The sequence below is a fragment of the Felis catus genome, chromosome C1, assembly GCF_018350175.1.
Source record: "Felis catus isolate Fca126 chromosome C1, F.catus_Fca126_mat1.0, whole genome shotgun sequence".
NCBI classification, from domain to species: Eukaryota; Metazoa; Chordata; class Mammalia; order Carnivora; family Felidae; genus Felis; species Felis catus.
Genome location: NC_058375.1, coordinates 16,345,369 through 16,356,024, shown reverse-complemented (window position 1 = coordinate 16,356,024; position 10,656 = coordinate 16,345,369). Strand labels below are relative to the sequence as shown.

General features: G+C 58.1%; 1 non-coding gene across 1 annotated transcript; it reads right to left on the bottom strand.

Annotated features, from left to right (window-relative positions):
* Positions 1–1,236: 1,236 nt before the first annotated feature.
* Positions 1,237–1,321, bottom strand: TRNAG-UCC. Its single transcript has one exon. It is a non-coding gene; the product is annotated as a tRNA-Gly (tRNA).
* Between the last annotated feature and the right edge of the window lie 9,335 nt (positions 1,322–10,656).

Genomic DNA, 10,656 nt, shown 5'->3' with positions numbered 1-10,656 from the left:
GGGTCCACACGATTCGCTGCAGCTCCAGCCACAGGGGGGAGGAGGGGAAGGAGGAATGTGGTCACAGCTGCAGGGTCCAAAAGTGCCGAGGAGACACGAAGACATTTCTCTGTGAGTCAGGAGCCAGGAATGTGTCACCCAGGGTGGCCACGAGCCAGAGCCCCCCACACGCCACCCCCTGGCCACCCCCCAGAGCATCCGCCTTTAATTAGAACAGAAAAGGCAGCAGGTGCCAGGTCCCCGAGAGCCCGTTAAGGACCCAATAAAGGCCGAGAGCACCAGGAGGGGGGCTGCTGGGCGGGTGGCGCCCCGAGGAGGAGAAGGATCGTGGGTGCAGGGATGGGGACCGCCAGATTCCGACTCCAGCTCTGTCCCGCCCCGGTCCGGGCCCTGCCACCCCAGGGCGGTCGCATCCATTCTCTGACCTGCGTGTCCTTCTTTTTAAAGGTATTGTTATTTGTCTTTATTCGGGGGCGGGGGTTAAATTTCACCGTTGCTCTAAGGAAGCCCAACGCACCACAAGCTAAGAAGTGTCAGGCCAAGACTCCACCCTCCCTGTCACTGTCAGGCAACAGGATGAGCGGCTGTTTCGTACCTGAGAAAGTGGGGATCACCGTCCTGCTCCCTGCTGCTGGACGACCCAGCAAGCCCGTCCTCCCGGCGGCCCCCACATCATCTCCCCGCCTCTCCCACTCAGAACTTCTCGACCTCCCTGCCCGGGAGCCCACCGTCCCGGCTCCTCCTCTTGGTCTCGTTTCCACGGGCTCCCACCTGGACCCTCACTTATAACAGCTTCAAAGGCCACACCCCCCGGGGAAGCCTATCTGGATGGTTCCTTCCCAACACGGGTCACGTAGGAACTGCAGGAAGCATCTCCGAGGACCCTTGCCCTCGGCCGGGACATCATCCACATGCCAACCAAGGGGCAGGTTCCTTTGCAAACACTGCTTCCTAGAATCTCCACAGGAGAGGCAGGAACTACTCTCCCCAACTTCCAGATGTGGAAACTGAGGCTTAGAAAGGTGGAGTGACTTGCTCACAGTTCTTCCACCTCCCACAGAGCCAGGAGGCCCAATCCAGGTGTTTCCAAAGTCCCCAGGCACTATAGAACCTTTTTGTTTTTCAACGTTGTATTTATTTTTGAGAGGCAGAGAGAACACGAGTGGGGGAGGGGCAGAGAGAAAGAAGGAGACACAGAATCTGACGCAGGCTCCAGGCTCCGAGCTGTCAGCACAGAGCCCGACATGGGGCTCGAACCCACGAACCATGAGATCATGACCTGAGCGGAAGTCAGATGCTTAACCGACTGAGCCACCCAGGCGCCCCCGCACTATAGAGACTTCTGATAGATGTTGTTATATTATTCATTTGAATTATAAATATTCCTTACAGCTGCATCCAACCCTTTGTAAAGCCCAACAGATTAGATTGAAAGGAACTGTAGATAAGTGATAGGATAAGAATGATATGCAGTCAGTTAAGATAGCACTCCTGTGCGTGCACACACACACACACACACACACACACACACGTGTGCATCTGCAATAATGTGGCCCCAGGCCATCCCGGGGCTCACCAGCTCCCATATCACCCCCCACTTCCCAGGGGTCTCAATATCACTTGAAGAAATACAAGTGTTTCCCCTGGTGGGTCTGCCCCAAGCCTCAGGACCTAGAATCATATCTTCAGTCGGCTTCCCCACAGCCAGCTTCCCATTGACTGGTAAGTGGGGGGTTTTCATTTTTGCAATTTCTGGAGCAAAGGGAAAAGGCAGCTGTGGGGCCTCTGGACCGACTCCCAAGCCAGAAGGCAGGAGAGGCCTGGCCCTGCCACTGGGGGAGGCGCTGGGGGCCTCGGTTCTAAGGCACCTCAGCTGGCAAGTCCCTTCTTCCCTCCGGCCAGATCCCCATGTCTACCCTCAGACTCTCGTGAACATTGGGTCTGCAAGGCACTGTCCGCTGTTCGGCTCACTTAATGCAGGAATGTCGTCCCCGTCCTACAGCTGAAGAAGCGGGGGTTCCAGAAGGGTCGTGCCATGTGCCCGGGGCATGGGACATGGGGGGGGGGCAGCCTGGGAGCTTCTCCCACATGCCGCCACCCTAGACCTTGCCCAGGCCAGACCCACTCTCGCCTTCTCCCCAGAAGCCCTGTCTCAACAAGGCTCCGGGAGATCGTGTGCCCAAGGAAGCTTTTCCTAGGGTCCAGGCCACACCAGGAAGCCAGCCGGCACCCACCTGGAAGACCGCCAGGGAGGGGCAGGAGCCCAGTCATCCTTAGGGCCCCGCATGTACACATTAACCCTCTCACTCTGCACCTCAGGCAGGCATGGCCCCAGAACGGCAGCCCCATGGCAGCTGGGTGAGTCTTGGCAGAAAAGCCAGGACAGGCAGGGGTACCAGCTGCTCCCCCGGCCCCGGCTCAGGACCAGAATGGGCCAGCTCTTAGGGCCCACCTGTGCCAGTTGTGACTTCTGGAAACCAACAGGCCTCTGCTGACCCTCCTATCCCCACGTCCCCCGGCTCTCCAGGGCTCTCCACTCCCATGGGCTGTGTTCTGGAGGCCAACAGGCCTCCTAGACCACCTAGTGACAGTAATAAGGCCAATGCCAGTACTTCAAGGGACCCAGGGAGCTCCTTTTCTTAAGTCTTATCTACCTGATCATCCCTCCCTAAAACCCAAAATGCTTGAATCATTCTTCTTATTCTCGGAGTCTTAGCAAGAATTATTCCTTTAATCTTAAAATATTTGAACCACCCCCTTTGTCTCTAGAATCTTAGAGCATGAGGCTTTCCTCCTTTGCTGCGAAAGACGATGGAAGCTCACGGCTGGATGGGACCTGAGGTCTCCAAATACTACAGATGAGCATACTGAGGCCCAGAGAGGGAGAGGGACCTGCCCAAGGTCACACAGCGAGACGGTAGCAGGGTTGGGACCAAGACCCAGCTGTGTCGTTTCTCTCTCGAGGCATATGGGGCCCCGGAACCGCCAGCGCCTTGAGTGAGGAGCTTCCCACCGAGCCCCAGGAGGAGGCTCCCACTCCCTGCCCTTGTCCCAACCCTCTGGAATGGCGCATGGGCCAGGGCCTACATCCTAAGCCTGCAGCAGGGGCGGGAGACACCCCTTCCCCTTGTCACGATGCCTGGGCCTCCGGTGCCACCCCCAAAATAGCCCAGCTCTCCGGCCCACAGATCAGGTTGCAGCCTCCCTGTCCAGATGGGGCGCCTGGCAGGGCGGGAAGGGCTCCCCCTGGCACTGCCCCCACCTGCTCCCCTTCACGCATCAGCGCTTGGGCCCAGCCTTAAATCGCAGCTTCCCTCCATAGGACCAGCCTTTTCTGGAGGCTGTGGGGACCTGAGCAGTGGGAGTGGCGTCCACGGCGAGGGGAAAGGTGAGGAGCGGGTGTTTGACTACGAGCAACAGGAGAAATGGAGGCCGGGGATGTTCCGGAGAGAAAAGGGATTTAAAAGTCCTGTTGCTGCCGTGGATCTGCTGTGTGGTCTTGGGAAAGTCAGTCGCCCTCTCTGAACCATAGTTTCGCCATCTATAAGATGGGGAAAGTGCCTGGGGCTGTGATATAGCACTGAACAGACAGAAGGCCCCATCTTCGAGAAGTCCCCAGTCCATGATCGGCAAACTCTGGCCCAGGGAGGCAGATTCCAGAACCCGTGTTTGTAGCCCATGCAACAATGTGCCGGTGGGAACTGGGGAGCCAGGAGAAGGGATGTGCTGTTTTATTTAGAGTGATCCAGGAAAGATTTTCTGAGGATCTGAACAGAGATCCCCACCCTGGACCAGGAAGGTGGGGATTATGGGTGGGACCCTTGGAACCGCACCCCCTCCCCCAAACGAACGCTTCGGGAGTGGAACTTTTTCTGTTGCAAGCCTGAGCTGGCTTCCCATCTTCCTGACATTCAGCAGTGTCCCTGGCCACTGCTATTCAGGGGAACCCAGCTAGAAGGGGGCTGGAGAGGTCCGGGTCCGATGGACTAGAGAGGCCAGGAGTCCTGACTGTCCCTAAGACACCAGGAAGTGGTTGGAGTCCCAGGTGAGAAGGCCTGGGAAGTGAGCAGGAGGCCACAGGTGAAGACTAACGTTGAGGACACCCCTGCATTACAGGGCCAGGAGCCCAGAGCTTCAGGGGCGCAGGTGTCCGTGGAGGGTGGGGGCTGTGAAGGTCCCATGGGGAAGAGCCTCTTCCTGCCACAGGCCTCACCCGCACTGTCCCAGGGGCTCGAGTGCAGAAATAATACCCCCAAGTTTGCAGTCATCACCCCATTCGACCCTCGCAGCAAGGCTACAGATGGGGAGATTCACACTGTGGGAAGCAAAGTGACTTGCCCAAGGTCATACATCTGGCAAACAGTAGGGCTGGCTGTCCAAAATGTACATGCTTTATTTTCTAGGGGAAAACAGATGAATGCAACTTTTAGAAATCTCATACTGGAGGTTTTGGTTGTTAACATATTTGCTTATTTAACCTCTTTCTTATTTGAAGATTTTCTTATTTGCTTTTTCAAAACACAAAATAACAGGGGCACCCGGGTGGCTCAGTCGGTTGGGCGTCCGACTTTGGCTTGGGTGGTTTGTGAGTTCGAGCCCCACGTCGGGCTCTGTGCTGACAGCTCGGAGCCTGGAGGCTGCTTTGGATTCCGCGTCTCTCTCTCTCTGTGCCCCTCCCCGACTTGTGCTCTGTCTCTGTCTCCCAAAAATAAAAATAAATGTAAAAAATATATATTTTTAATACAAAATAACAGGTGCATTTGGGGACAAGTGACCCAGTGTCACACCTCAGATGCATGAAGGCAAATTAGCTATCTCTTCCCCACCCCTGGTGTTAGCAGCCTGTGAGTCTCCTTCCCCACCCTGGTCTAGATGCAAACACCCTCCGTTCCACCTGCCTTCCAGATGGTTCTTTCCTTCCTCGGTAAGGAAACATTGCCCAAGAGTCAACTGGGTGCCAAGCTTTGTTGTGCGGGCTCGCAGTGAAACCCCACCTTCCTGGAGGCTGTGAGGACAAAGACATGAGTAGAAGGAGAATTAGTCAATGTGCCCCAGGCACCCAGAGTAGGGTCTGGCACACAGTAGGTGGTCAGTAAATATTTGTTGAATGAATGAATTCACTGAGCTATGAGCCAGCTTAGGGGGCTTGATATTGAACTTGAGGTTCCCAAGGGCCATCTAGGGGATGGGGCGGTCGGGTATCTGCGGTGTTGCGTGTCAAAGTCTGGAGCTTGGCGAAGAAATGGAGCAGGGAGAAAATCTGGCTCAAACTGTGCTTCCCTCGCCCACCTCCAACCCCCAAACCCGAGCCGCCCTCTCTCTCTCTCGTGGCCCGCACCTCCCTTCCCAGGGAACCAAGAGGGGGTTCTGAGCGCGGCGCCTCCCCCGTGGAGCCCCTCCAGCCCCGGACTGGCCAGTCCTGCCTCCCTCCCTCTCCTAAGCTGCCCCAACAAAAGCTGCTCTTGTAGGAGCCAAGATCATCGTAATTAAAAAGGAAACATAATAAAGCCTCGTTCTGAAGCCAAATCCCCATCCGTAGAGCAGACGCCTGGGCCAGCCCTGCGCTGCCCATGGAGGACACATGGCTCTTTTGTGAGCCCCTGGGGGTGAGGGCCACTCCTGCCCTGCCCCGCCCAGCCACTCCCCTCCCTCCCCTCCCTTCCCACACCCTGACCACGGATGGGCCTTGCTTCCCGGCTGAGAGAGCACAGCCTCCTCTTTTTCACAGGTAGGAAACCGAGGCCCAGAGAGGCCTGACTCTCCACTCAGCATCTACCCAGCAAGTGTCCTCCCTCCTGGGCCCCACACCCCAGAGCAGGGGACCCAGATGGATAAGAAGGGGCCCAAATCGTGGAGCCCTTCTCACACAGCCAAGCTGAAGGTGGACCTCGGCAAGTAAGCGCCACCCACCCCTCGAGGGACAGGATGCTGAGGCCGCCCAGCGGGGAAGAGGAACGCCTGGGACCAAACCCCCAGTGGCTGGCTCGTCCTCGGCACAGAAGCAGGGGAGCCGGGCTCCAGGCATCAGCATCAGGGCTCTGGCTGAAGAGGAGGGTAAGAGAGGAGAGCTTCCGGCCCTCTTCCCGTGCCTGGGGTCCGGACTCCTGCAGAAGGATACGGAATTTCCAGGGCCTCCGGAGCTGCGGGACAGGCCTCCCCACACCAGCAGCTGTGGGGGCGGTTGACCATGAGCTTTCAGTGAAGACAGTCCTGTGTCGTCCCCTCTGAACTCCCAGAAGCTAAGGAGTCCTTGCAGGGCCCAGCTCAGCACCTTCCCCCAAATGTGCCAACCTCAGCCACCCTGGCCACCTGAGTGACCTTACATATGGAGGTCAGAGCCACCTGGCCCTTTGGCCTCGTCTCAAGGGGTGCTCTCCCATCATCCCTGGGGCCACGGCTGGGAACAGTCCGTGGCAAAATGGTGCCACTGGCTAAGGCCGTCTGGGGTCCTCACCCCCTCCTGCCTCACCATCCTGACGCACCTAACATCCACACTCACATACTCCCTAAGCTGTCAGGGTCCCCATGCACAGGTGATCACAGCCAGCCAAGGGACACCATAGCCTTCAAGTGACCAGGGAACGAGCTCCCTCCCCCGTGGTGCGACGTTAGGGGTCTCTGGGGGCCGGTGCACATATGAAGACGTCCAGATGGGTGTCTGCCTCAGGTGCCTTCCTTTCGGGGAGAACACCCCCATTGTTCCCATTTTACAGGAAAGAAAACTGCTCAAGGTCACGGACCGGTTGGGGGGGGAGTTTGGATTCGGAGTCAGGTCTGTCGGACGCCCACCCCTGCAAGGGTTATTACACATGTTTGACAGGCACCACACCTGATCTGAGCAGATGTCATCAGTCCGGCCCTTTGTGCCGCTGACCCCTTCGGGACGAAGTGTGGGCGGGGGGGGGGGGGGGGGGAGGGGGCGGGGACAGAGATACTAGTCACCCACCCGTTCCATTCGTGTCAGCCAACTCCATGAGCCCCAAGAAGTGTGTGCACGTGTGTGCTCAGGGAGGGGCTGGCCAGGCCTGGTACTCGGGAGCCCATCCACCGTCTGCGATTCCCAACTTGCCCCATGGTCCAGCCCCCTGGGCCAGAAGGAGTGAGGAGGGGCACCCCTGGGCACCCAGGGCCAGGAGCAGCCAGGAGGGGGGCAGCGTGGGCCCCACCCACTCCTGCCCCCACCCCCAGGGAGCCAGCCAGGGTGGGTAGGGATTAGATAGATAATGCCTCTGGTACGAACAAGGGATTGATGCAAAGGGGAAGCAAGAGTGGGGACCGGGGGGGGGGCGGGGGGGACAGTTCAGATTTCTCCTGGGGTGAAAACCGAGCCCCCCGGGAGGAGGCGTCCCGCCTGCCAGGCCCTAATCCCTGTCGTTCTCACCGAAACCCCAAAGAAGTGGCTGTTCACAGGCAGCAGATTCCTGGGATTCATTAATTCGGGATTTGCGAGAGGGACGGCCGGGGTTGCTCCTGCAGGCACCAGTCTGAGCCGGGCAGGTGGGTGCTGCTGAGTGGGGGGAGGGACACCCTGGGAGCCATGGGGAAGGGCGCCGGGCCTGGAGCTTCAGGCCTTCTGACAGAGCTGGGCCCTCCTGGGTTGTGGGGTGAGAGAGGTGCCTCGGGCGGCCCAAGAGAGCAGAGTCCACCCCAGGGCTTTCTCCTCCCCAGCTACTGAACCTGCTCTCCTCTCTTTACAAGCTATAACTGACACCTGGGAAAACAGACCTGGGTCTTAAATGGACAGTTTGATGAGTTTTGACAAGTCTCTCTAGCCGGGCAACCACCGTGATGAAGACAGGGAGGGACCATCGTCGTCCCCGTGGAAGGTTCCCGTCGACGCTCCCCGCCGGCACCCACAGATCCGCCTCCTGTCTCCACAGCCTGTGCTCCGCTGTTTGCACCCGGCCCGTCTGTGGATTCACCCACGTGGTTGCCGGAGATGTTGGGTTTCTGTGGCAGAGCTCACGTGAACAGAGGGTGCCCTGGATCAAATCGGTCTGCAAACCCTGGGATCTCCCCAGGCCCAAGGATTCTGGGCTCTTACGTGTCCAGTCCTGTGGAATCACTCCCTGGATTTTTCCAAATCTTCCACCCGCTTCTTCCCCCACTCCAGGCACATGTCAACCCCTCCTCCTGCCACAGCCACCCCTGACCCACCCTACCCCGATCAGGAACCCCCACCACTCACCCCACCCCTGCCTCGGCTCTCTTCACTTCCACCCCAGGATAGCTTCTCCGATGCCTGCCACTCTCCCTTCTAGACTCCTCGGTGTCTCCCCGTGGCCCATAAAAGGTCAGTGCTTCTTTGCCGGGCATCCCAGGCCTTCGGGGTCCTGCCCCTCGGTCTCTAAATGTCACCCCACAGCACCCGAGCCCCGCCCACAGAACCACTCCAGGAGGCCAAGCTACTCTGTTCTTTCTTCCTCCTTCTCTTTTCCATGTCTCTGCCATGCTGTTCCCTCTGCCAGGAACACCTCCTAGAGGAGTCGTCCAGACCCAGTGAAGTCCTGCCATCCCAGAAGACGTGCCTTTACTCCCTCCCATCCCCACCCCCCTCACCAGGCCTTCTGTGCCAACCTGCCTCGGTCTGAACCCCTCCCCCAACTTGACTTCCAGCTTCTAGGGTCGATGTCTTGTTCAGATCTGGATCCTGGGGCCCGAGCCAGGGTTGGCACGTAATAAATCTCACTAATGTCCTGCCACCGTCTCTCCCCTTACCCTCCTTAGCTCTTCTGGCCTGGCACACGCCTGAGCACAGAGGAATCGAATCGAATCGAATCGAATCGAATCGAATCGAATCAGCGATGGGGCCTTGGGGCAGAACTGAGACCTAAGGTGGTAAGAAGGGCAGGAAGGAGGGAATCATGGCCCATTCTCCAAGGACCAGACAGGCCTGGGTTCAACTTCTGCCCCAGTAGCTGCATGACTCAGAGAAGTCATTTTTTTAACCCCCTGAGCCTCAGCTTCCTCATCTGTAAACTGGGTGTGCATATAGTACCCACTTCACTGTCTGGTTTTGTTTGTTTGCTCGTTTTAAGATCCATTGCGACTCAGTGTGCAAAGTCCTCGGCATAATGTGGCCTTTGACTGTCACTCTCAAGTGGATGGGAGGAGACGGGACAGGAGGGAAAGGAGGTATGCAGGCAGACGGCAACAGGTGAGGAAGACAGGCTGGTCCCCACCCCCTAGGCCAGCTACCTGCTCCCACCAGCTGACAGAATCCTGTTGAGATACGGAGTCCCTGCTTGACCAACTGTCCTCCAACATTGGCCTTCCTGCCTCCTGACTTGGTTCAGAGGCCAGAGACTAAACTGATCAAGTCAGGCAGAATCAACGGCAAGTAGGGCCTGGATATTCAGAACTGCACTATTCACGACGGCCAGAACATGGAAACAACCCAAATGTCCATCAACAGGCGAACAGACAAGTAAAGCACGGTGCATCCCCTCACACAGTCCCCGTGAGAAGGAAGCTCTGACAGGAGCTACACCGTGGATGGATCTCTGTGCAAGACGCTAGTCACATAAGAGCACATATCATGTCAGTCCACTTACACAACATGTCCAGCATAGACGCATCTGCATCGACAGGAAGCAGATCAGTAGTTGCTCAGGGCCGGGGCTGGGGCTGGGGCCAGGGGTTGGGGGGATAGCGAGTGGAAGGAGAGACTGGGTTTCTCTTTACGGTGAGGAGAATGTCCTAGAACTGTGGTGGTGGCTGTGAGTGTACTGAAAGCTATTAAATTGTGCACTCTAAGCAAGCGATTTGTATGTGAATTGCGTGCATGTGAATGATAGCTCAATAAAGCTGTCTTCGTTTCTCTATTTTTTTAAGTTTATTTATTTATTTTGAGAGAGAGAGGGAGTGTGTGTGTGTGTGTGTGTGTGTGTGTGTGTGTGTGTGCGTGAGCAGAGGAGGGGCGGAGAGAGGGAGAGAGAGAATCCCAAGCAGGTCCACGCTGTCAGCACGGATTCCGACACGGGGCTTGAACTCACGAACTGTGAGATCACGACCTGAGACGACACCAAGAGTCGATGCTTAACCGACTGACTCACCCAGGCGCCCCCCAATAGGTTGTTTTTAAAAAGAACAGGTGAGGGCAGGTGAGGGAGTCAGCCTCCCGCTGAGGGAGGGAAGGACGTGGTGAGGCTCAGCAGGAAAGCCAAGCCCTGGACTTCGCAATGTCTCCTTTTGTTCCCCCTCCGACCACGCAGGGAAGCTTGTCATCACGCCCATTTCACAAAGAGGTAAAGCTCGAGTTCAGAACATGCCACCCGAGATGGCACAGGAAACTGGGGCTCGAAATGGGAGAGACCGGCCTGGCCCGGGCCTGCCCGCTCGCCCCTCCTCGGGCTTCCCCAACCACTCCAGGCACGCGAGGCTGGTGTCCCCAGCGCGACAAGGGCCGCCCTCCCGTAGGCCGGGGGGGGGGGGGCACAGGGAGCGGCCGCGGGGCTGGCGCCAGCCCCGGGCAGATCAGCCCAGGTGCGAGCATCGTGGCTCAGCCCACACAGCTGCTGCCCAGCCCCGCACCCTGGGCAGGGCCGCGTCCCCACCCTCAGCCAAGCCCAAGCAGCTGGAGACACCTGCCCCGCCCGACGGGAAGCAGCCTGGGGCCCGAGCCGCTCGGGGCCCTGTGGGCGGTGGCCGTCATGG